Source organism: Furipterus horrens, unplaced genomic scaffold (assembly GCF_987537825.1).
Source record: "Furipterus horrens unplaced genomic scaffold, mFurHor1.1.pri manual_scaffold_4, whole genome shotgun sequence".
NCBI classification, from domain to species: Eukaryota; Metazoa; Chordata; class Mammalia; order Chiroptera; family Furipteridae; genus Furipterus; species Furipterus horrens.
The window spans coordinates 67777339-67804976 of record NW_028327174.1 but is presented as its reverse complement, the minus strand read 5'-3'; the positions used below and the strand labels follow the sequence as shown (position 1 = coordinate 67804976).

General features: G+C 37.8%; 1 protein-coding gene across 1 annotated transcript in view; it reads right to left on the bottom strand.

The window, feature by feature from the left end:
* KCNMB4 (potassium calcium-activated channel subfamily M regulatory beta subunit 4) overlaps positions 1-27638 on the bottom strand; it is a 53621-nt gene that overhangs the window by 21151 nt on the left and 4832 nt on the right. The window lies entirely within an intron of this gene.

Genomic DNA, 27638 nt, shown 5'->3' with positions numbered 1-27638 from the left:
AAAATTTTCTTTCATAATTTTTTTCAAATAGATTTCCAATGTCTTGCTCTTTCTCTTCTCCTTCTGGCACCACTATGATGTGAATGTGGGACCTCTTGAAGTTGTTCCAGAGACTGCTTACACTATCCTCATTTTTGTTAGATTCTTTTTTCTTGTTGTTGTTCTGATTTTTTGTTTGCTTGTTTTTGTTTTTTATTTGCTTCCTTATGTTCCAAATCATTGAGTTGATTCTCAGTTTCACCCATTCTACTGTTGTTTCCCTGTAAATTGTTCTTTATTTCACTTAATGTATCCTGAGCGTTTTTTATGCTGTTGAGGTACTCACTAAATTCTTCAAGCATCTTTTTAATCAGCGTTTTTAACTCTACATCTGATAGATTGCTTAGCTCCATTTTGCTTATTTGTTTTTCTAGGGTTTTGATCTGTCATTTCATTTGGGCCACATTTCTTTGTCTCCGCATTTTGGCAGCTTCCCTGTGTTGGTTTTTATGAATTAGGCAGAGTTGCTGGCAGCCCACTCAAGGCGTACCCATTGTGTGGGCTGAGTATACCCTCCTCTTAAAGTTGAGCCTTGATTGCTATTGGCAGATCAATGAGAGGGATTTACCCAGGCCAGTCAGCTGTAAGGACTGGCTGTGATCACTGACCACCAACCTCCACCCTCTGTGGAGAATTAGCTGTGCAGGAACAAGGTGATGATGCTCCAGCATGGTCTGTAGTTGTCTACTGGGTGCACGTGCTCTGGTGTTTCCCAAGTGGCACAGGCCAAGATCAGCCCCCATCTGTGTTCTGCCTGGGGCCACCCTGCATGAGCTACAAAGCAATCTGCAATGGCTGCTACTTGTGCTGGGCTTGGAGATTATCAAGTGAAGCTAAACTGTGAATCTAGGCTGGCTGCTGTTAGTACCCAGCCTGAGGCCACTTAGCAAGAGGTATGGGGGTTGGGGGCCTGCTGAGGCTGACTGTTGCTTGAGAGGATTTAGGAAGTTGTGAAGCATGAGACAAGACCAGCCATTCATATGGAAATGTCACAGTTAACAGTTTCAGTGGGCCCATAAATTGGGTGGGACAGAGTCTCAGGGAATATCCAGGGCAGGGCAAACAGTGTTAGCTAGGTTGATGGAGTCTCAGCTATGGCACCTGCCTGCCAGCTCTGTGGCTCTGTTGGGGGAGGGGGGTGGCTCAGAAAAGGGACAATGGTCTCTTCCTGCCTTTCTGTCTGGGAGAAAGCTGTCTCCCAGCTCCTGCCTTGATGCCAGACACTCCGGTTTCTCCAGGTATGCCACCAGTGCCTTTCAAGCTGCTACCCCGGTGCTGAAGCTCAGAAGGAGTGAGTCTGAGTAAGTCCATATGTGGGTTCTTTAAGGGGAACTGCTTGGGACTCCAGAAGTTTCTCTCACTGACTCAATCTCTGCTGGGTTTTTGCAACCAGAAGTTACAAGGGACTTACCTTCCTGGCACTGGAACCCTGGACTGGGGTCCTGGTGTGGGGCTGGGGCTCCTCACTCCTGAGATTTCCCTCCAAAATTTTTATCCACCACATGTGGATGTGGGACCAGCCTGTTCTGTGTTTCCACCACTTCTTCCAGTCGGAATGAATGTGGTTTCTGTAATTCTGTAGTTGTCAGACTTCTATTCAACTTGATTTCTGATGTTTCTGAGTCCCACATTTAAAGAGCTAAACTATACTATGTACTCACTTAATATCATCAATAGGTCCTTTGGAATGTAACCAAACCACATATAACAAAACTAATTTTACTGTAGATTTATTGAAATGAATAAGAGCTAAATCCCTACAATATCTCATCAACGTTATAATGAAACAAAACTGAATGAAATGACATTATTCGAGGACCTGCTACATGTTTCAAATTTTCAATTTGGCACAACTACAGAAAATATTCCAATAACAAAAGTACAGTTAAAATATAACCTACAGTTCTTACAGCATAAGGATATATTACAAGCAACTATTTATAATCTGATAGCAAACTAAAAACATACTGTCTCCTTTTGAGAGTCTGCCAATCAACAAAGGGAAACAAAAGAAAAAGTTAATTTTATTTCCAATTTCTTTCTATGTATGTTAATATTTTCCTCTTCCTTCTTGAACAAATCAAACATGTACTCTCCTCAGATACTGCTCTCAACAGTTGAAACTCTGGTTTCCTTTTTTTATATTCTCTTGGACAACAAAATCAGCAGAAAAGTTCCTCTGAAGCACATAATCTGTGCATTTTGCTAACCAATGCCTTTTCCTATCATTCCTTGACAAAGTAGTATGCTCTGAAGGGACTTTTACTCTAAGCAATATAGATTCAGCAGAATTGGAAAATTATTCTTAGCTTTAGATGTTAAAATTAGCCCTTAGCATTCTCATCCATTTTCTCCAATTCAGTCTTTTCTAATGATAATGATCATGATGAAGGCAATGCCAGCTTACAGTTATTAAGTGGTTACAATATGCCAGAGATTGTAATAAATGTTTAACAGGCTTTAGCTTGCGTACTTCTTTCTTACAACTCTGTAGTGATCTCCATTTTATAGATGAGGATACTGAGATTTCTGTCAGCTCTATGATTGGAATTAGATTCTGGTGATTTTATCACATTCCATTCTCAGACATTTTACCAAGCTATCTGATATCAAGGAGCAGAAGGAAAAAAAATCTTTTAGCCTTATAGTAAAATTTGAGTCATATTATTTTAGAACATATACTGTATCAAAACGTTCCCATTTTTTCTGGTAAAATACAAATCTTTTAGCATAATGTACAAAGCTCATCATAATCTGATCCCTGCTGGTCCTTGGCCTCACTTAAACTTGGGATGCAGCCACATAGAAGCTCTTGCTCCCCAAATCTGCCACATGCTGTCACAGCTCTCTGTCTGGCACAAGCTGTTCTTTCTCCTTTTAATGCTTTTTCCTTAGTCCCCTTCTTTCAGGAGGCAGTTCTGATATTACCTGTTTGGGGGGACCTTTTCCTTCTTACTCCACAGTTAAACCTCCCCCCCTCATTTGTGTGGCCATAGGTATTAAAACTCAGCTAGAATTACACAATATCATACTTGTCAGGCTGGAAAGTTGGAACAAGGGCTATTATTTTTTCTTTTCTGTATCTTCACATTTAGAACTATTTTTGGTAACAGTGAAGTTTCAAAATGTTGGTAGAATTAATTAATAATGACACACTTAACGACCCAGCAATCCTACTTTTGGGTATTTATTTGAAGAAAATGAAAACACTAATTGAGAAAATATAGGCATTCCTATGTTCACTGCAGCATTATTTACAATAGCCAAGATATGGAAGCAACTTAGATGTCCATGGATAGATGAACGGGTGAAGATGTGATATACACACACATGCACACATATACATATATGTACACACACATATATGCACACATACATATACACATATACATATGTTATGTGTATACATACACAAAATGGCATAGTATGCAGCAATAAAAACGTGACATTTGCAACGACATGGATAGATCCAGAAGATATTATTCTAAGTAAAATAAATATGACAAAGGCAAATACTGTATAGTCCCACTTATATGTGGAATCTATAAAAACAAAATATGAAAAAACAAAACAAATCGAAAAACAAATCCATAAAAACAAAGACCAAAGGGATGATTCCCAGAAGGAAGGGGGTTGGGAGATGGGTAAAAAATGTGAAGATGAATATAGTCAATAATACTGTGATAAGTTTGCCCAGTGAGAGGTGATTACTAGAATTAATGGGGTGATCACACTGTAAGGTATAAAAATGCTTAATCACTGTATTGTACACCTGAAACTATTATAACTAATGTATTTCATGTCAACTATACTAAAATAATAACATACTTAGATATATTTTTATTCAAGATAATAAAGCTATTTTCGGTTATTAGATATTTTAAAAAATAAACAGTATAAACACATTTTAAATTTTAATAAATTTGGTTATTTTCTATTATATATAGCAAATTCACATGTTATGCAAATAGTATTTTAATGATTGAGACACTGTATTTTTATCTTCTGCATATATAGTTCCACTTCTATTAATAACAGTAATATACAGCTAAAAACTTCTGTGAAATTATGAATTCTGAGTTCTTCCAAAGCAACAGTTGTGCTTAGAAGCAATGGTGACCATTAGATAGGGCTTCAGCCCTATTATTTGTTTGGTGTCTGGGCTTGAGTAAATGATGTCTTTTTTTTCTAGATTTCATTTTTTTCTAATCGGTAAAGTCTCCAAAATAATTTCTAGCTCTACATTTCCATGATTTTCTTTTTGGAAGTACTCCAAGAAAGTTTCGAGTAGAAGGCAGGGCTACTAACAAGACTGCAGTGTTTTTCCCAGAAGAGATCCTGCTCGCTGGGGACGTGTCTGGGAGGCGTGATTGAGTCACCATTCCAGCCAGCAAAAAGTCCTTACGTGGTGGGTCCTTTCCTGGGGGCCTGCACTTTGCATTAAGAAAGTGTTCATAAGGGGACTCTGATTTTTCTATCACTTATTTCCAATAATGTCCTGGATATTTCCTTTCCTTCTACTAAGACATTTCTTTCCTATATCATGCTAAATTAGTTTATAAATGGAGAATAGGTGTCAACTGATTGTGTTCTCTGTAGGAAAGAGAAATTTCTAGATTTGGAGGCAGATACTGTGAGGTGCAAAACCCTAGAAATTCATCAGAGCCCTTTTTGCAAGATGGGCATACTCGACACAAGGGGTATACTAAACATTACAGAGAATAACAACTAACAACCAAATGTAATTAAAGTGGATTTTAAAATTTTGCCAGTTAAGGCCTCTACCAAATGACAATAACTCTGTGATGAGACCAGGAGAATCACAGCCACATTACTGAGGAAGTCAGATGAAAGCTTTCACTGAGTGTGTCAAGCTTTATCACACGTGTCCTGGTTTCATGTGGGATAAGAGAAATGTGTTTTGCTTCAGGAAACTTTGAGCCACTGTGAATGGATTTTTGGAAGCAAAGTACTTTTTTCATTGGGGAAAATAATCTGAGATCAAAATCCAAGGACTCTTCTCATGGACTGTATTCTTCCCAAAGAGTATTAGAGATGAACTAATGAGCTTATAATACCCCAGCAACTTTTAAAGCTTATGTCGCCTTGAAAGAAAAATATTTTAAAGGCTAAACATTGTGTTCTTAAAAAGCATTATTGTTCATTTTCTTCTATCTTGATTCTACTGTTAGTTTGTCTTTAAAATTTCTGTGAAGCCGAACTCAGACTCTTCCTATATCTCTTCTCAGTTCTACTTAAGTGGATGAGTATAGCTTTTTAATTTTTTAAAAGAAGCTATAAATAAAATTTTAAAGCAGTATTCTAGGGAGAAAATTAAAAATTTAGTCACAGAAACTCCTTTCCTTTCTAGGTTGTCCAAGCCTGATGGTTTTCCAGACACAACAATAGCTGCACCATGAACCTCTCCCCTTTGGGGTGAGGGCACAAAGAATAATGTACAACATGTCATCATCATCATCATCATCATCATCATATCATCATTGTGACTAACATTTATTGACTGTACGTCAAGCAGCTCATTACTCCAGCTCTCATTTAATCCAAATGAGCAAATATTATAGTCACCCCCATTTTACAGGTGAGAAAACAGAGGGGCACAGGGGTTTAAGAAAACTCTCCCTAAGTCACAGTGACTAATGGGAAAGCTGCAATTCAGACTGCAGAGTGTTCTTGACCACTGCACAACACTGCCTCTCAGGTCTCTCTCTTTAGGGCTTTCCAGTTTTCTCTTTGAAGTTTCCTGATTTGGAGGTAAGGAAGAAGAGCTGACTTTTGTGTCCCGTGGATATAATTTCACTTAGGTGAATTTATAAACACAATGTCTTTGGTCATGTAGGACAATGAGTGTTCCCTTGGAGAAACTTCATACAGTTCTGACCTTTTCTGTTTTTCATTTGCAACGGCAGCATTTCCCAACTTCTAAAATCACCACTGCCCAAATAACCTTCGCCAGAGTCTGTGTCATTTGCTGCCTAAACTTGCATGAAATCACTTCCTATAAAAAGTCAGGAGAAAAAGAGGCATGTTGATATATTGTTTAATGCCTACCTTTTAGGGAAAATAATTGACTTTTGCATTAATGAATGAAGCTGATGGGATCAAATGGGCTATTCTGAGTATATTAAGGTAAAGACTTCCAGTGAGTTTATTAAGGGAGGTCACTATCATCACTTGATGTGGAATAGTTGATTACATTATTACTTATTTTTCATTATCTTATTTTAGGTTTTATCAAGATTTATAATAGCATGCTTTTTTAGCCTACCACGATGGATTTATATTTTCATAGAACTCTTCTTGAGTCAGTTCTTTGTGTGATAAGTGTCTTGAGGATTGCGTTTCAATCATGTGGGCAGAGAAAGGAGAACTCACTTTCTTCCCTTACTGAGTCATTTTTAAAAAAACCACTGCACAAAACACATTGGGGACCAGGTTCTGTGTTAAGCATTACCTAAGATACAGAAATGGAGAAGCTGGCTTTTTTCTCCAGTTTCTTTCTTGACTTCACTTGGGTAAGGAGGATAGTATTGAAAGACAAAATATTTGAATGGATTTAACGGATTTAAAAATTTTCAAAATAAAATTGGTTAGAAAATGAATTCTTAAAACATTACCTACTGGAACACAGGTCTAATTACATTTTATACCCAAATCCCCCCATTTTCTGAAGTCATGTAAGACATCTTCATATCAGCTATGATTTCTAACTTAAAAAAAAGAAATTTATTTATAAAAAATTGTGTATTCTTACATGTTTAAACTTCTGTCACCTTCAAAATACTCTTCATTTGATGCAATACACCTATTGAGACCTTTTTTCCACTGCTCAAACAGTTTTTGAACTTGTTGATTTTGATGCCTTTTAGTGCTTCTGCCTTTTTGTTGTTGTTGCACTTGTTTTCCTTTGAGGACTTCTTTTATCCAGGGAAACAATAGAAAAATTGCTCAGGGTAAGATCAGGTAAATAGGGAGGGTGGGGCATGGAGTCCTGCTGTTTGGGTCAAAGACTGCTGAACACTCATCACGGTGTGGGCAGGTGTGCTCATAAATCACCCATCATGAAATGAGCAAACATGCTGAAAGATTTTTCACAAAAAAATTCATTGAAGCAGAACACAGCCTCTCACAACAACGCCAGCTGGTATACTAATACAGCTGGATTCCTAGAACACTCATCTACCATGGGAAGCCTGTACTACAAGGGATCCACCCTCCAGAAGATAATTCCTTTGTTTGTTGCTGTTGTTGTCTCCCCCCCCCCCACACACACACCCTTGTATATAATCAGAAAAGCACTGTGGAATAAAAAGTGTAACTGAGTCATTTATAAACTCCATGATGTTTCACATGCCTCAAGATTTCTTTAATTGCGTGCATAAGCATGTACACATATATACACACACAGCTTATGAATGTAGGTTAACTGAACAAACATTATGAAATTATATGTCAGCTAAAAAATGAAGTTCTAGGGCAGGAGTTCCAGAATGCATATCCATATCTAAAAACTAAATGAAAATTATCTTGTGGAAGAATTTGAAGATCACATAAATGGCTTAGCAAATGTGAAGAGTAAGACTAACTAAGAAGAGGAGAAGCTATAATGAACTCTTCTGAGAGCTCTCTGGGCTAGTCAGGAACAAAGTGCTGCTTAGCCTAGAAGACTGTTTGTCAGAGTATGCTCCACAGGTCGGGGAAATGCTGATCAAAAAGATCCACCGCTGGGAGTCTGACTTACTCTTAGGACTCTCCTTTTTTTTCTGTATATTTTATTGATTATGCTGTTACAGTTGTTCCAATTTATTTCCCCTTTGCTCCCCTCTGCCCAGCAATCCCCTCCCTCCAGCAGTCCCACCCCCCTTAGTTCATGTCCATGAGCCGTACATATAAATTCTTTGACTTTACCTTTTCCTGTACTAATCTTTAACACCCCCATCTTTTCTGCACCCTACCTGCTTTTTAATTACTGTACCATTTTCCTCCTTCTCCCCTCTTCTCCCTCCCAGCTGACACCCCTCCACATGCTCCCCATACCTGTGGTTCTGTTTCCACTCTGGTTGTTTGCTTAGTTTGTTTTTGTTTTTATTTTTTAGATTCTGTTTTTGATAGCTGTGATTTTGTTGTCATTTTAATGTTCATAATTTTGATCTTCTTTTTATTCTTAAATAAGCCCCTTTAACATTTCATATAATAATGGCTTGGTGATAATTAACTGTCTTAGCTTTACCTTGTCTGGGAAGCACTTCATCTGCCCTTCCATTCTAAATGATAGCTTTGCTGGATAGAGTAATCTTGGTTCTAAGTCCTTGCTTTTCATCACATTGAATACTGCCTGCCAGTCCCTTCTTGCCTGCAAAGTTTCTTTTGAGAAATCAGCTGATAGTCTTATAGGCACAGCTCTCTTTCTCTTAGAATGGCAGATTTTTAGAAATGAGAGTTTAGGCAACAAACCACTCTGGACTGGTGAGTACTGAATTAGATAATACTCACTCCTTAGCTCTTTCCTTCCTCCCTTCCCAGGAGTATGGAGTGTAGTAATAGTAACATATTCACAAAGGGCTCTGTGATTACAAAAGAAGAAGTGAAGATTTGGCTTTGGAGTTTTGAGAGACTTCACAGAAGAGAGGACTTTGGACTTGTGTCTTCACGGAATTCACATCTCAGTGAATGGGTTTGGAAGGTAACATTCCAAGAAGAAATGCAATGCGCAGAGACTTTGTGTATGGATGTTCTGAAAGAATGAGTCATCTAATGTGCTGGAGGACAGGGGACTTGGGAGATGGTGACAGGAAGTGCCCAGATTACCTGGACTACTACTCACAGAAGAATTGTTCTTCTCCTCTTAAATGCTGCTCTGAAAAGTTGCTCACTACCTCCTGTAGAGTATTCCACCCACCCACCAATGCTCTTTTAGTTCTGATTTATTATCATGTATTAAACTACCTCTACATTTTTTTGTAAATTAGTAATATTCACTTAACTTCTGGATCTGAGAAGACTGCTAAGGTGGGTGATATCATTAAAGCCCAGAAAAGTTTGAAACATTCCGCTTTCAAGAGAAAATAGTTCATTCAGCATTAGAGTTAGAAAATAAAAATACACTGTTTTGTCAAATGTAAAGGTCACTTCTAAATAGAAGTCAGACCAAAACTGGAAGTTTTAATCTGGAAGAAGCTCAGTAGTTATTATTTATAAGAAGCATGACAGTAACAGTACATGTAAAACTTTGCTCAATGACTTATTATCATAATGTAAAATCCTTGAGATGGCCAATCCTCTCATGACCATAAATGCTGAAAAGAGATAAAAGTTTGTTAAATGCTCATGCATGCATTTGGATATGCGTCACTGATGACATTTTTTCTGTATTGTGCACTGTAAGATACACAAATCCAATGTGGGTGCATATGTATAAATATTTAATGGAATATTATAACCATTGTTTCTGTATAAAGACCAATAAGCTCTGTCTATAAGAAGTCCCCTAGAATCAGGATTTATGGTGATGATAGAAAAACATTGATGCTTCCTATTTGTGGCAGAATGTATTTTCCAAAGATGGCCTCGCTAATATTTATCCCATTTCACATGCTCTTACAACATGACATTGACGCTCCTCCATTTAGGAGTGTGGGTTTATGTTCCCTTCCCTACAACATGGGTGAGCCTGCAATTACAGAGGAAGTGATGTGTGACTTCAGGGTCTAAATCAGAAATGGTGACAAAGCTCCCGCTTACATCTCTCTCTTGGGAATCCTCGCCCTTGGAATCTGGATACTATCCTGTGAGGAAGCCAAAACTAGCCTATGCAAAGATCACATGGCAAGGCCTGAGTGGAGAGGAATGGAGCCCTCCAGCCAACAGCCAGCCTCGATTGTATAAATGTGAATAAATGAGCTGTCAGTGATTGCAGGCTCCAGCCTTCGAGGGTTCCACTGGGACTTCAGACATCATGGAGTGGAGACAAGCTGTCCCCACTATGCCCTGGCTGAATTGCGGACCCACAGAATTTGTAAGCATAATAAAAATGATTTGATCCATATAGGTCTTTGACAGTGGCTAATGGATCATAAAGATCAAGGACTAAAAAGGCAGACAGCCTTCTAAGGTTCTTCTTGATCTACATACCTGAAAAAAAACATTGAGGTTTGATGAAATGAAGTCCAGTGAGTCACAGTGATGTAATGAGGGCTCCTCATCCAATTCTCCAGGCCCAAAGCTCCGTGAGTGAAAAGGAGCTGGTTATCCTTGGGGAAAGATCCTGTGATAGCGCCTCAAGGGGCACCCACTGAAAATCTTCTAACCTTCCCCCCAAGTACATGCAGACATTTACCAAAACAGCTGGGCAGTGAGTGAAGGGCAGACATTTAGAGTATTATTGAATACTGGCTTGTGCTAACCCTAATCCCTGGCAACCCCTAAGTATAACTGTGTTCAGAATGGAGGTTCACAGGGTCAAGGAAAAATTGAGTATTGGCTCAAGTTAGTGTCACAATGGGCCCAGGGAGTCCCCGAACTTTCATGTAGTTGTTCTTACAGATCCTGAATGGACAGATGCAATGCATGAGTTAGTACCAGTCCTAATTCCTACCTGGACCCCCTTACCCATGGACAGAAGGAAGTTATGGTAGATGACTCTGAAACTACCCACTCCTTCCCAACACGGTAAACCGATACTGCATTACTGGGAAGTCACAGAGATTATAGGAGTGGGGATTCCTACCACATCTTGTAATTTGCCTATTTGGCTCTTGAGGAAGACAGAAAAGTCTTGGAGAATGACTGTACTGTTAAATGCATCAGTGATGACTCCATGTTCATCTGTTATTTCATATGTAGTCTCTTTACTGGAGCACACAAAGTTACCTCTGGAGCCTATTCTATAGTGATTGCTCTATTAAATGCCTTTTTGCCCATCTGTGTGGAAAGAGAGCACTGGAGATGATATAGACTTTACTGTCTTACTCAGGACACCTGAACTCTCTCTGGCTGTTCTGCTAGAGTCTGCAGAAACCTTGAGCATCTCACCTTCCCACAGAATATCACATTGTGTGTACATTGGTGATATCCTGTTGGTTGGACCTGGAAAGCAGGAAATACAAAGTGCCCTAGATGCCTTGGGGAAGCAACAGGTGTGCCAGAGGGTGGGAAATTCAGAAGCCTCTCACCTCAGTGATACTTCTGAGGGTCTAGTGGTCTAGGAAATTTCTGGGTATCCCCTCCAAAGTGAAAGACAGATTGCTACCCTTTTCTCCTTAAAACTAAGAAAGAGGCACAATGCTTGGTGGGCTCCTTTATATTCTGGAAGAAACACATAGCAATATTCAGGACTGTTGCTCTGAGTCACTTAGTGGCCCCCAACACTACCAGCTTCCAGAAGCAGCCGGAGCAGCAGAATCTGCTCCAGCTGCTCCAGGTACAGAAAGTGCTCTGGATTCACCTCTGTGGCCCAGTGGCTCCACAGGGTCTCTGCCATATCAGAGGATACAGGGTACCCATTGAGAGCCCTGGTAGCATAAAGCAAACCCATGCTTTCTTCGGCAAACAACTTTTGTCTTTTTGAAAAACCACTGGTTTGTTACTGAGTGCCAGTGGGGCCTGAATGCCTGCACATGGGACATCAGGTCACCATATTACCCATTGTATACTGAGCTATTTGACCCACTGAGATGTAACAGTGGGTTTAGAGGGCTGAAGCAGGTCCTGCAGGCAAATAAGTTTCATAAGCAAATGGTTTGCACTCCCAATGCACCTTTGCCTTCCCCAACTTGTCCTAATATACAGCTGCTAATCTAGGTCTGTTTTTCTCATACTAGGATATACACCCCTCCAGACTCTACCATGTGCTAGGGGGTACTTGAAGCCTATGACCAATTTTTGGCAGATGAAAAAAACTGAGCTCAGCGAACACAACTTTGAACAAAATTTATGATTATTTTTCTTATAAGGGATGATGTTGGCAGTGTAGACCTTACTGATTTATGGGCACTGGCTAACAAATAATAAATTGCATTTTGATTAAATTGATTAGAGTGTGTTTCTGTTCTCAGAAATAGAACTCTAATCAATGCATAAGATCTAAGTTGTCTCTCCCATGCACCCTTTCTCAGGAAGTTACTTGAGGACATACTCCACCAAAACAAAGAAGAAACCAGTGAATTTCAAACTTTCTCATCTCATGACATACAGAAATGAATTACTAAAAGGCTGGAGCACACCAAAAATATATACTATTTTTTTGCCGATCTTAGAAAAAATAGGTATTTTTATTCATTCACATTAGATGGCTATTGTTGTTTTAGCTGTTGTCATTTTTTAAATTTGACAAGCTAAGGAAAAGAGGTCGGTGTTCCTGACTCAATAGTTAGGTATTGCATGTTTTAAAAATTCTCATAGCACACCAGTTGAAAATTGCTGGTATAAACCAAGAAGGAAGAAGGCATGGGGTCAAGGAAACAGAGTACCCATGAGAAAAGAAACACAGCAGGCCTAAAGTGCAACCAGTTAGTTGGGGCAGTAGGCTGAAGGAGTCCAGACAGTATGTCCCAGGACATTTTTTTTAAGAGAAAAAAATGGAACAAAATGTTTACCTATTATGAACAACTAGATGAAAAGCAGTATACAAAGGAGTTTTATAATTCTGTAGGAGAATTTCAGAAAAATAAAAGTACAGAAGAAAGTAAAATATGAAAAAGGGATGATTATTAGGTCAAGAAAAATAAAACAGTTACAGAAATTAGCAATAGTTAAAATAGGTTAAGCACTCAATATTAATTTAGCCAAAAATTATGATAGGCCCATATTTAAAGGATGAAGGGAGGAAAAATGGGGTGGATTGGGATGTTGTAGGAAAGCTAAACCCTCATATTCCATCAAAGGCTGACAATATTATCTAAAGTATATAGCTCAGGGAGTCTACTGTTTAAAAACATGTTAGTAAATACCAGGGAGGAAAAAAACTAAAAACAGTTAAAAACATTTGTCTATGGGTGGCAAAAGGGGTTGGGACAAAGGAGTCCCAATAGTAGTTCTGTTGAGAACTCTCTCCACTTCCTCTGTGGTACTTGGTCTGTTTAAAAATCTCTATTAGATTGTTTTAGTTTAGAAGTTTATATTATCCTATGGAATCATTATTTAACCCAATAGTTTCTAATTTATCAGCAAGCATTCACTCAAAATTATTTTAACTTTATCTGTATATTTTCTCATTCTTATTTCTAAGTTTGTGTTTTTAAAGAGCATTTCTTCCGTAGCTAAACTTGCTGAGGATTCATATCTGAACTTATGTTTCTGAAAAAGAAAGGAAGAAGAAGAAAAAAAAAAAACAATCCTTCCCTCCTTAGAAATTCTCAGCATATCTCCAGTGGGAATTTTGAAACTCTGCAATATTTTAATGCCATAACCTTGCATTCTTAATTTATCACCCAGCTGCTCTACAAAATCAAATGAATATCAGTTAAAACACACTGAAGGTCAACGTATTCAACATTAACTGGGAAACATTCAGTACACCACATGTGCTTGGGAGATAAAGCTGGTTGAAACAAAGTTCAGCAGATCGAGGAGGTAGCTGCCATCTCAAATCAGAGCAGTGAGTGCACCTACCACAGCACTGAGTGAAGTCCTCTGACAACTGCACCGGAAAGCAAGCTCCACGCCAGCTGGGATTTCCTTCACCACTGCATCCCCAGACCCTCGAGTCGTGCCCGCGCATTCAGGTACTCAATAAACATCTGTTCAATTAATGATCCTGCAGATATTTTAAAATAATGCAAGTGGTAGCAATTTGCACAGGTAGTTATTTTCCCACCAGTTATGAAGATTGAGGAACAGAGAGTTGGAGATACTGAGATATCAGAAATTATGCTGTTGTATAAATAAAATTTATGACAAAGCCCTTAACCTCTTTCCCCATGTGTGAAATGTTCCCTACTGATGCCTCAGTAACGACAAATGCAAATGCCAAGGTTTATTTGTTCCACAAGTATTTGTCAATAATACCTTCTTGGAACATTATATATGTATCATCTGTAATCCTCAGTCTGTGAAGAAACTAAGGATCAAGAGGGTAAGTGATTGGCCTACAGGTGCACATTTAGATTCAGGTGTAGGCACCACAGTCTTCCATTATCCCAGGCAGCTTCTAAAATCCCTGCTATGTGTGCAGCTCTGCCTTGGACACTGTTAGTGAAACCTAAGATCATCCCTGAAAGGGGGACTGTAGAAGAGGTTTCTCCCTTCCCTCAGTATTGTGGTGACATAAATTGGTTAGGGGAGGTGGGTATACAAGTATAACCCACTATCGGTTTTCTCAGGTAGGCAGCATCATCTTCAATACACTGATCCTCTAAGCTGTACTATTCAGTCTTCCCCCGTATGTTTCACAGAGCATTTATTTTAAAGTGACATTTCTGGGTTTTCTCTCATTACGAAAGTAAGCCATCTTTATTGGGGCAAAAATACTGGAGGCCATTATGGAAAACAGTACAGAAGCTCTTCAAAAAATTAAGAATAGAGTTATCATATGACCCCACTACCACTCTTCTGGGTATCTACCTGAAAAAATTAAAAGTATCTATTTGAAAAAACATATGCACCCCCATGTCCATTTCAGCATTACTCACAGTGGCCAAGACATGAAAACAACTAAAGTGTCCTCCAAAAGAGGATGGATAAAGAAGTATATATATACCACTCAGCCATAAGAAAAGATGAAATACTGCCACTTGCGACAACATTGATGGATCTTGAGAATGTTATGCTAAGCAAAATAAGTTAAGACATAAAAAGTCAAGAGCCATATGATTTCACTCATATGTGGGAAATAAAACTGAAACTCATAGACACAGACCAAGAGTATGGTGGTTACTAGAGGGAAGGGAGGTCAGGAGGTAGTAAAAGGTAAAGGGGGTCAAATATATGGTGACAGAAAAAAGGTTTGACTTTGGGTGGTGGGCACACAATGCAATATACAGATGATGTATTGTGCAATTGAAACCTATATAATCTTATTAACCATTGTACTCCAATAAATTTAATTTAAAAATTAGTGGTGTGTGTATGTAGATATATATATACATAAACACAAACACATTTTATTTTTTTCAAATGTAGAATCATACTGTTTTGTAACCTACTGTTTTTGTCAATAACACACCAGGAACACCCTTTTTTGTCAAAATATACATCTACAATATAATTTAACACAATATTTCATCATATAAATGTATGTCTATGTCAATTCCTTCAACCAGTACCGTATTATTGAACATTTAAGTTGTTTCATATATTTTGCAATTTTTAATGGTGCTGTAATACATTTATAGCCACATCTTTCAACAATTTCATCATTTTTTTTCTATGATGTATTACCAAAAATAGTTTTACTGTTTCTAAGAGTATACATATTTTACTGGGACGAATAATGTCTGCCCCCAAATTCATGTCTACTCAGGACCTCGGAATGTGACCTCATTTGAAAATAAGGTCATTGTAGACATGGTTAAGATGAGGTCATAGTAGATTTGGGTGGAGCCTAAATCCAATCCAATTGCCACTGTCTTTATAAGTGAAAGGGGAGGGGGGATACAAAGGCACACACAGACAGAAGATGGCCATGTGTAGAAGAAGGAAGAAATTGGAGTGATGTAACCAAGTTCAGGAATGCCAGGGATTACACACAACCACCATTAGCTAGAAAGAGGCAAGGATTATTCTAGAGCCTTCAGGGGAAGAATGGCCCCTCTGACACCTTGTTTTCAGACTTCAATTCTTCAGAACTGTAAAAGAACAAATTTCTCTTGCTTTAAACCATGCAGTTTATGGTACTTGGTTACAGCATCCCTAGGAAAATAACATACATATTTTTCAGGATTTTGGCAGTATTTGCAATTGTTCCCTGCCAATATGCTCCCACCAGCAGTGCATTAGACTGTCCATGATCCCATGTCCTTACCAATGTAATATTTGTCAACTTGATAGGCAGGAAGAATATCTCAATATTGTATTGATTAATATTTCTTTAAATATTAGTGAGATTATACATATTTTTACATGTCCACTTAGTTGTATTTCTTCAATGAACTGCCTGTTCATGCTTTTGCATCAGGGTCTTCTAGAGAAATAGAACTAATAGGATATAAACAGATATATAGAAAGAGATACATCATGAGGGACTGGCTCACACAATAATGGAGGCTGAAAAGTCCCATGATCTGCTCTCTGCAAGGTGGAGGCCCAAGAAAGGAGGTGGTGTAATTTTGCCTGAGTCTGAAGGCTGAGAACCAGGGCAGTCAATGATGTGAGTCCCAGTCCAAGAACCAGGAGCACCAAAGTCATGTCCCAACTCAAAAGGAGAGCAAATTTACCCTTCCTCTGTCTTGGTTCTATTCAGATCCTCAACCGACTGGATGATGCCCACCCACTTGGTGCGGGTGGACCTTCTTTACTGAGTCTACCAATACAAATGCTAATCTCTTCCAGAACCACCCTGACATACACACCCAGTAATGTTTCACCAGTGATCTGGGCACCCTTTAGCCCAGTCAAGTTGGCACATAAAATTAACCATCACACTTGGAGTTTTACTGAAGAGATGGCTTTTTGTTGCTAAGATTTCTTCAAGTTAAGTGTTGAATCACTTCTCTACTATGGTGTAAATATTCTTCAAAATTTGTTATTTTTAAAAAATTTAATATTTTAAAAATATATTTTGTAGCACGTGTCAACAATTATTTCCTTCTTCTAGTCAAGTAATATTCCTTGTATGGATATAGCACATTTATATATCTATTCATCAGTTCATAGACATTTTAATTGTTTCAACTTTTTGGCTATTATGAATGGTGCTGCTATGAACAGTTGTATACAACTGTTTGCATGGACACGTGTTTTCATTTCTCTTGGGTCTATACCTAGGAATGGAATTGCTGGGTCACACAGTAACTCTATGTTCAACTTTTAAAGGAAGTGTTGATTGTTCTCCAAAGTGGCTGCACTTTTTACATTTTTACCAGCAATATATGTGGGTTCCAGTTTCTCCACACTCTCATCAACACTTGCTACTGTCTTTTTTTTTTTTTTAATCTAGTCGTTCTAATGGGTTGGAAGTGGTATCTTATTGTGGTTTTGATTTGCATTTCCCTATCGACTAATAATTTTGAACATATTTTCAGGTGCTTATTTGTCACTTGTATGCCTTCTTTGGAAACATAGCTATTCCCACCTTTTGCTTATTCCTCAACTGGGTTATTTGCATTTTTTGTTATTGTTGTTTTTGAGTTGTAAATATTCTTTATACATTATGGATATTTGACCCTCATCAAGTATAATATTTGAAAATATTTTCTCTCATTCCGTGATTGCCTTTTCACTATCTTGATGATGTCCTTTGAAGCACAAATGTTTTTTTAATTTTAAGTCCTATTATCTGTTTTTCCTTTGATTGCTTGAATTTTTCATGTCATAGTTAAGAAACTGCTTCTAATTCAAAGTTATGAAGATTTACATCTATGTTTATTCTGAGCTTTATAGTTTTAGCTCTTACATTTAGGTCTCTGATCCATTTTGAGTTAATTTTTGTGTACAGTATGAAGTAGAAGTCCAATTTCATTCTTCATATTTCGATGTTCAGTTTTTCAAGCATAGTTGGCTTATTTCTGAACTCTCAATTCCATTCATAGGTGGTTATGTGTATCCTCATGTGAGTACCTCTCAGTCTTTGTTACTGTAGCTTTCTAGTAAGTTTTAAAATTGGAAGGTATAAGTCTTCCAATTTTGTTCTCTTTTTTCAATATTGTTTTGGCTATCCTGAATCTTTTGCATTTCCACATGAATTTCAGGATCAGCTTGTCAATTTCTGCAAAAAAAAAAAAATATTTAGCTGAGTTTCTGATAGGAATAAAGAATCTGTAGATGTGCCTTGACCAGGTAGCTAAGTTGGTTAGAGTGTCATCTTGATACACCAAGGTTGTGGGTTTGAACCCCAGTCAGGGTACATACAAGATCAACTGATGAATGCATAAATGAGTAGAATGGCAAATTGATGTTTCTTTCTCTCCCTTCCTCTCTCTCTAAAATCAATCAATAAATTTTTTAAAAAGCTATCTCTGCATTAAAAAAAAAAAGAATCTGCAGATCAATTTGGGTAGTACTGATATCTTTACAGTTGAAGTCTTCCAATCTACAGAAAAAATCTTCCCATTTATTTAGATTTTTAAAATTTCTTTTAAAATTGTTTTGTAGTTTTCAGGTTACAAGTCTTATACTCTTTGGTTAAATTTTTGAAATATATTCCTAAGTATATTTTATTGATTATGTTGTTACAGTAGTTCCAATTTTTTTCCCCTTTGTTCCCCTCTGCCCAGTACCCCCCTTCCCTACAGCAATCCCACCCTCCTTAGTTCATGTCCATGGGTCGTGCATATAAGTTCTTTGGCTTCACCCTTTCCTATATTATTCTTAACTTTCCCCTGTCTATTTTGTACCAATCGATTATGCTTCTTAATCTCTACACCATACACCAATTTCTCCCCTCCCCCCTCCCAGCTGATAACCCTCCAAATGATCCCCATACCTAAGATTCTGTTCCTGTTTTGGTTTGCTTAGTTGGATTTTGGTTTTAGTTTTTAGATTCAGTTGTTGATAGTTGTGAGTTTGTTGTCATTTTAGTGTTCATAGTTTTGATCTTTTTCTTAATAAGTCTCTTTGACATTTCATATAATAATGGCTTGGTGACGATGAACTCCTTTAGCTTTTCCTTGTCTGGGAAGCACTTCATCTACCCTTCCATTCCAAATGATAGCTCTGCTGGATGGAGTAATCTTGGTTGTAGGTTGCTTTTTATCACATTGACTACTGCTTGCCAGTCCCTTCCTGCCTGCAAAGTGTCCTCTGAGAAATCAGCTGATAGGCCTATAGGCACCCCCCTGTAGACAACTCTCCACCTCTCTCTTGCTGCCCCCAGGACTCTCTCTTTATCTTTCATTTTTGTCATCTCAATCATTATGCGTCCTGGTGTGGTCCCCTCTGGGTCCAGCTCACCTGGGGCCCTCCGTGCTTCCCAGGCCTGTATGTCCATCTCCTTTACAAAATTTGGGAAGTTTTCCTCATTTTTTTCAATCCTTGCTTCCTCATTTTGCATTGGTTGACTGTTTTTTTCTTCCTTATGTTCCAAGTTGTTGATTTAAACCCCGGTTTCCTTCCCTTCACCATTGGTTTTGTGTGGATTTTTCTTCGTTTCACTTAACATAGCCTTCACTTCTTCTCTTATGCGTCTGCCATACTCAAGCATATCTGTCAAGCCTGTGAGCATCTTTATCACCAGTGTTTTGAATTCTCCATCTGTTAGGTTGTCTATCTCCTTGTCTGTTATGTTGGCTATCTCCTCATCACTTAGTTCTCACACTGGAACCTTGACCCAATCCCCTTTTTGGGCCATACTTCTTTGTCTCCTCATTCTGACAGGCTCCTGAGTTTGTTTGCCTCTGTGTCCCAGGTACAGCTGTCACTCCTGTTACGTTGTAAGGGGCAGAGCCTTAGGGATTCATCAGTACAGGGTGACCTGTTTCACCACGTTGTGGCGCTGTATGTGGGGCAGGGGTTCAAGAGGGAACAATGTCACCTGCCCAGCACTTGCCCCTTTTCCACTTGCACCTCTACCATTTCCGCACCATACTGGCGCCCCTCTAGCTGCTGCCCTGGCCGTCGTTCCCAGAGTGGGTGGGTCTGCGGATGTTCTAGGACTGTGGTGGCTCTTTAAACAAGTGGACTCTGCTGAGACACCAGCAGTTTCTGCCTCCACCCCAACCCCCACTGGTCTGCACAGTCAGAAGCAATAAGGCTTGATTTTCCCCGGTGCTGGGACCGTGAGCTGCTGGGAATGCTCCCCTGGTGTCCCTCCTGACTTTAAAACGTGTGACGGCGCTTTCTGCTGGCCTGCTGCTACCGCCACTGCTGCCACCACCACACGGCATCCTCTCTGCCCCAGCTCCACCCCTCCTACCTGTCTGGATGAGAATTTCTTCTTTATATCTTTGTTTGCTGGACTTCCATGCAGTTTGATTTTCTGGAACTTCTGGCTGTTTTTAGTTTTGAGGTAGTTGTATTCCTTCTTAGTTGTGGAGGGAGATGCAGTGTGTCTGTCTATGCCTCCATATTGGCCAGAAGTCCCTAAGTATTTTTTTTATTGATGCTATTATAAATAGAATTGTGTTCTTGATATCATTTTTGGACTGTTCATTACTAGTGTATAATATATAATAATTTTTTATGTTGATCTTGTATTCTGCAACCTTTGCTGAAAGTGTTAGGTCTAATAGCTGTTTTTGTTTGTTTGTTTGTGTTTGTTTTGTTTTGTCTTGGAGAAGGTAGATTCTTTAAAAGTTTCTACTATGAGATCATGTGATTTGTGAATAAAGATAGTTTATTTGTTCTCTTCTAATATGGCTGTCTTTTATTTATTTTTTCTTACCTAATGGCCCTATCTATAACCTTCAGTACAATGCTGAATGGGAGTGGCAAGAGCAGATATCCTTGTTTTGTTCCAGAGTTTAGGGAGAAAACTTTTAATTATTCATCATTAAATATAAAACTAGCTGTGTGTTTTCCATAGTTGCCCTCTGTCAGGTTGAGAAAGTTCCCTGCTATTCCTAGAGTATTGATTCTTTTTTAAATCATGAAAAAACTTAGTCAAATATTTTTTCTGCATCTACTGAGATAATCATGCAATTTTGTCTTTTAATCTATTAACATGGTGTATCAGATTGGTTGACTTTAGCATTTAAACAAACCTTCCATTCCTGGAATAAATCTCTTTCAATCATGGTGTAAGGAAGAGGAGGGCACTCTCCCCAACTTATATTACAACGAACCCAAAAGCAAAAACATCATAAGAGAACTACAAGCCAATATACCTTATGAATATAGATGTAAAAATCTTGAACAAAATGCTAGCAAACCAGCATTTTTATTTTTAAAAAGTATTATATACCACAACCAAGCTGAAGGAATATGGAGTGAGTACTAATAATGTATGCTATTTCTTTTGGGGTGATGAAAATATTCTGGAATCAGACAGTGATAGTAATTGTAAAACACTGTAAATGTACTAAAAATGTACATGTTAAAGGGAAAATAGTATATGTGAAAGATCTCTCAATATTTTCTTTTTTAAAAAAAGGAAGCTGCCTGCCCTCTGTGTTCTCCTTTCCCCTCCCTATTGCCTAAAAGACAGGCATCATCAACTTAGGAAAAACATGTTAAAGAGTGGTAAACAAGAAGGTGGAAGCTGGGTCTTTGGATGACCTTCCTAATCAGAATGGCACAGCTTTGTGAACTGCCTACAAGCTCAGACATTTATGAAAGAAAGGAAGGAAGAGAAAGAAAGAAAGAGAAAGAGAGAGAGAGACAGAGAGAGAGAGAGACAGAGAGAGCCAGAGACAGAGAAAGAGAAAGAAAGAAAGAAAGAAAGGAAGAAAGAAAGAAAGAAAGAAAGAAGAGAGAGAAAGAAAGAAAGAAAGAAAAAGAAAGAGAAAGAAAGAAAAGAAAGAAAGAAAGAAAGAAAGGAAGGAAGGAAGGAAGGAAGGAAGGAAGGAAGGAAGGAAGGAAGGAAGGAAGAAGGAAGAAAGAAAGAAAGGAAGGAAGGAAGGAAGGAAGGAAGAAAGAAAGGAAGGAAGGAAGGAAGGAAGGAAGGAAGGAAGGAAGGAAGGAAGGAAGAAAGAAAGAAAGAAAGAAAGAAAGAAAGAAAGAAAGAAAGAAAGAAAGAAAGAAAGAAAGAAAGAGAAAGAAAAGAAAGGAAGGAAGGAAGGAAGGAAGGAAGGAAGGAAGGAAGGAAGGAAGGAAGGAAGGAAGGAAGGAAGGAAGGAAGGAAGGAAGGAAGGAAGAAAGACAACTAGTACCTGCTTTGTTTAGGTCACTGCTATTAGGTTCCTGTTAAAGTATCCCATCCAATATTCTAATCTAGTCTATTAGGTTGTTTGTACTTCTCACTATGACAAATAGTTCTGCAATGAAAATTCTCATATATCCTTGTATGTGTGTAAGAGGTATTTTTAAAAGTAAACATGTTGAAATGAAATCATTCAGTTGTCAGGCAGCACAGTTTCAGTTACACATAGTATGTTTGATTATTTTCCTAAGGGGTTGAACCGATTATCCAGCAATGAGTAAGACTTAACATTTCTTGAATCCTCACCAATACTTGGTCTTATGAAACATATTAAATTTTGCCAATCTAGTGGTTGTGAAATGGTATTCCATTATTGTTGTCACTTAAATTCCCCTGAGGTTGTTGGAATTGAGAATCTTTTCACATTTATTAGCTATTTGAGTTTCTCTTATGAATTGCTTGTATATTCTTTGCTCATTTCTCCATTATATCATGTCATTTTATAAATGATTTGTAGAGATTTTCATAAATGCTGGATAATCCTTTATTGATTAGTTATTTTGCCATTACCTTGTACTAGTCTGAAGCTTACATTTTCACTTTGTTTACAATAATTTCAGTCATATAGAGATTGTTACTTTAATATGCTCAAAGGTGTCAATCTTTTTCCTGTTTTGATTTGTTCTTTAAGTCTCATTTAATAAAATATTTCTTAAGCCTGTGTCATAAAGATATACTGTCGCCAACAAGTTTTATAGTTTTTGTTTCACATTTAGGTTTTATTTCCATTTGGAATTTACTGTTATGAATGTAAAGCATCAAAAATTTTTTTTAATGTAGAACTAATTGTTCAAGCACCACTCATTCATAAATTCTTTCCCTGATGAATTTCCTGTATCTTATCTTTCAGTAAAATTTAGTAATTTCTATCTTAATCTCACTAAAGATATAATCTTTTATTATTTCACTCCTTTGAAATTTCTTGAGGTTTGCTTTATGGCTCAGAACATGATCAGTTTTTATAAATGTTACTTGGGCACCTATTTTATACATGTCAATTGGGTCAGTTGTTAAATATGTTATTCAAATTTGTTAGATATGTATTGATACTACCGTCGTATGATTGTGTATCAGTCTCAAACAGAAGTGTGTTAAAATCTCTCATCATGATAAACCTATATATTTCTCCTTTGAGTTGCTTTAATTTTTGTTTTTTTTAATGTATTTTGAGGTTATTTTTTTAGGTACATCTCAATATAGAATTGTTATATTCAGTTGAATTAACTTTTTTATAATTATGAAATATCCCTTTTTATCTTTAGTAACACATTTTTTACCTCAAAGTCTATTGTGTTTCATATAATACAGGTACTCAAGCTTTTCTTTCTTTTTCATGTGTTTTTTGGATAACATTTGCACAGTATACATTTTTTCATCTTTTAACTTTCAATCGTTATGTGTCCTGATGTTTTATGTGTGACTCTTGAAAACAGCATATATTTGGGTTTGCCTGTTTTTTCCTTCCAGTCTGCAATCTGTCTTTTTTTTTTTTTTTTTTTTTTAAGATTTTATTTATTTATCTTTATAGAGAGGGGAAGGGAGGGAGAAAGAGAGGGAGAGAAACATCAATGTGTAGTTGCCTCTCATGTACCCCCAACTGGTGACCCGGCCCACAGCCCAGGCATGTGCCCTGACTGGGAATCAAACCTCAACCCTTTGGTTTGCAGGCTGGCTTTCAATCCACTGAGCCACACCAGCCAGGGTGTAATCTCTGTCTTTTAAATGGAACAGTTAGTCCATTTACATTTAATACAATTACTTAGAAATTTGGGTTTAAATCTATCTTATTGGTTACTTTTATTTGTTCTACCTGTCTACATTCCTTTTTCTCTCTTTTCTTTCTTTCTTTGTTTTTCTTTTTGGACTGTTTGCTTTATATTATTCCATTTTGCCCACATATTAGCTTGGAAGTGATATACTTTTACTGTTTATATTCTTGAACTCCAGCAAATAACTTCTAAATCAGAAATTGGAGTGGAGCTTCTGATTTAGTGGGTCTCAGATGGGACTTGAGAATGTGCATTTCTAATAAGTTCAGAGATGATGCTGATGCTGATGCTGCTGGTCCAGTGGCCACACTTTTAGAACCACTGTCTTGGAGGAAGAGACAGACTAAGTATAAGGAGATTAGCTAAAACATATTGTAATAATTGAAGCAAACAATAATAGCCTTGACTAGGATAGTGGCAGTGAAAATAATTTTAAAGTAATAATATCAGAGAATGATGGTATCATTGATAGAAACAGAAGATTCCAGAATAGAAGAGGTTTTGGAGAGCTATAAAGGTAAATTTGGTTGCCAGTTTTATTCTTAGAGAAAACATAAGGTAATGATGATCAGAATCAAGGATTTAGCTTTTACCAAGCACTATTTTTGTCTGGTTTTCTGTTCCCAAACGCTATTTTTAAATAACTTCCTGATATAAACAAGTATATAAATATATTTATTAAAAAGAAAATAATTAGATTAAACTGGGATTTAGGATTTAATTTTCTCTAATGAGTACAACATCGATATGTGCTGCTGTAATACAGTTAGATTATAACTAGTAAAGTGGACATCACCTAAGGTTTTCAAGTTCAGTAGGTCCACTGCATCAGTTAGATGAATGGTTCGGCAGAATTAGATGAGTGGATATTCCTTCACATGTGCATCAGTATACAGAGACCTTCTAGTGACTCAACCTGCTGTATTCTACTACTCAACAAAGCAATTACATAAATAAATTTATTTGAATTAGTTTATTTACAAATATGGTCACAAATTAAATAATTTAATAAACACATGGTTTTCAATTTACAACACTGGTTATTTTAAAAGAAAGGAAGAGGATATTACTACAATTCAAAAGTACAAATTTTTACACATTGATTTGTGTCCTAGAGAATAACTAAGTCACAGCATGAGGAATAGTTAGAAACATCATATGTCATATTAAAAACCATTCTGCGCAGTATTTTACTAAATAATTATGGTAATTGTAATATAAATGTTCTGTTTATGTAAGAACTCAACTGAACATGAAATTCTGCTAAACACTAGGGAAAAAATTTTAGACCCAAGGTAAATAAAACTTGACATCTTCATTCATAAATGAGTGACAAAAATATTTTAAATAAACAAAATGTATCCACAACTTATAAAAAGCTTTATAACAAAGGCAAGTGTGTGATAAAATAAATGTATTTTTTTCCCAAACTCCTACTAAAATATATTGTAACATCACAAATCTCTTCTGTAAAAGTAAAAAGTGTCTGGTTAGTGTTTTAAGAACATACTTTGAGGGGGATCTTACAAATAATTGAGACCTTCATAAATGACATCCACAAATGGAGGTCAGAGATGGACCCTGATAAGTAATCTCAGACAGGAAGATCTCAGTAGCCTGCAGATCAGACTGCTTCTAAAGAGCTATAATATAGATAGATTATTAATAAGTTCTGACCAAGTCTTTAAATATCCAATCATATTAGTTACTTACTCAAAATCTTCCTTGGCTTCTCTGTAGTTTCCTATTGGCTTAAAACAACACAGAATTATCATTTCACAATTCTGGAGGTCAGAATTCAGAAGTGGGTCTCACTGAGCTAAAATCAACACCAACTGGACTGCACTCGTTTCTGGGGACTCTCAGGGAGAATACACTTCCTTGTCTTTTCCACTTCCTTGTCTTTTTTTACTTCCTTAAAAAAGGCAGCTGCCTGCATTCCTGGTTCATGGCCCCCTTCTGTATGCAAAGCTGGCAACAGCAGGGAGTCTTTCTCAAATTACATGTCTCTTCTCTTGCATATTTGAGGACTCTTGTGATTATACTGGGCCCACCAGGATAATCTCATTAATTCAACATCAATTGATTAGCAACCTTAACTCCATGTGCAATCTTACTTCCCCTTTTCCATGTAGAATGTTCACAGGATCTTAGGCAGGGGCAGGGGAGCATTATTCTTCTTACCGTGGCTTCCCAGTATCCACCAAACCCATCCTGGCTGTTGAGGACTTCTACACTCTTGACCCCAGTTTACCCTCCTGCCTTACCCCTAAAACTCTGCTCTTTGTGCCCTGAGTTCCAGCCACAGATCTGTCTGCTGACCCCCCCCGCCCCAAACACCTCATCCTCACAGAGCTCCACAGCTTTACTCCTGGTACTTCCTCTTGCTTGACATTCTCTTCATACCTCCCCACTTTCCTGTCCAAGATGAAAATTCTATTCATTCTCAAAATCCTGGCCAATATTTCATTCTCCGTGAAGCTTTACGCCTAACTTTTCCTGTCTAGATGTTCATATCATATTGTTTGTACCTTCCTGTAGAACTTGACATTTTGTCTTGATTGATAGTTATCTGTGTTCTCATCTCCTCTGTTATATAGTGATCTCATGAGGGAGGAAACTCATGAATTCATCCTCATTTGTATATATATCAGGCATATGTGAAACTGAATGCTTGCTCCTCTAGTTTTCCCATCTAGCAAAATCACCTCCCTTCACCAACTTGTGCTTGTCATAAACCCTGGGAGTCATCGTCAACTCTTCCTTCTTTCATTCCTTACATCTTATCCATTAGTGAACTTTACCAATGCTACCCCTGATCTAACTTACCATCATCTTTTCCCTGTGCTGCTGGACTCCCTGTTGCCAATCTTGCCTCTGCATCTCTCACCTTGCACAAGCATGCACATGCTTGCATGCACACACACAAAATTCTCAACTCAGAAGCCAGAGGAATCATTTATATATTTTTTACATCTAAGTCTGATTCTATCTCCATCCTGCTTAATGTTAGTTTTCCATCATATCCTGTAAGGCCCTAATCTTCACTGCGCTCACTGTGGTCCTACCTCACTGTTTTGACAAAAGAGTTTCTTTGAGTAGAGGTGCAATGAGAAAGGTTTAAGGATGAGTAAAAGTCATGCCAAAGTCCAAAGTCAGGGAAGAGCTCACAGTGAAAAGGCAATCCAGAAATGTCAACATCTTGCTACTTCGACAAACTGTCTCCATGGGACCCAAGAGGAATCTCAAAAAGATATGGGGATTCAAGTATATTGGGTCCCTACAAACCCTGTAGGCACAAGCCTGACAGTCATTTGCCTCAGGGCCTTTGCACTCCCTGTTCCCTCAGCCTATGGAACTCATCCTTCAGAGACCCACAAGATTCATTCCTTTCAAACTCTGCTCATCCCCTCAGGTTCTTTCGGTCTCTGTGCAAATGTCGCTCCATCAGAGCCCCCTTCCCTGACTGTCCTATGCAAAACAACAGCCCTTTGTTTCTTCCATCTTCTATACCCTTACGCTGCTTGAATTTTCTTTATACACATATCATTACATGACATTACATTATAAATCTACTTCTTGTCTGTTGCCCTCTACCAAAATGTGAACTTCATGAGGGCAGAGGCTTTATATTGATCTCTATTCTAGTGTCAGAACCTAGAAGCCTTCATTCACGGCACAGAGTAGGCATCTAATAAGTATTTGCTAATTATTGAACTCATTTTTCTATGTCCTCCTGTTTCTTGCCCAGTTCTTTGATTATAATAGATGTGTAAGAATTGAATTTTATGTACTTACTAAAAACTACTTAATACAGTCACCAGAGGAAAAACTACAGTAAGCCACTTTTTCATGGAGAAATA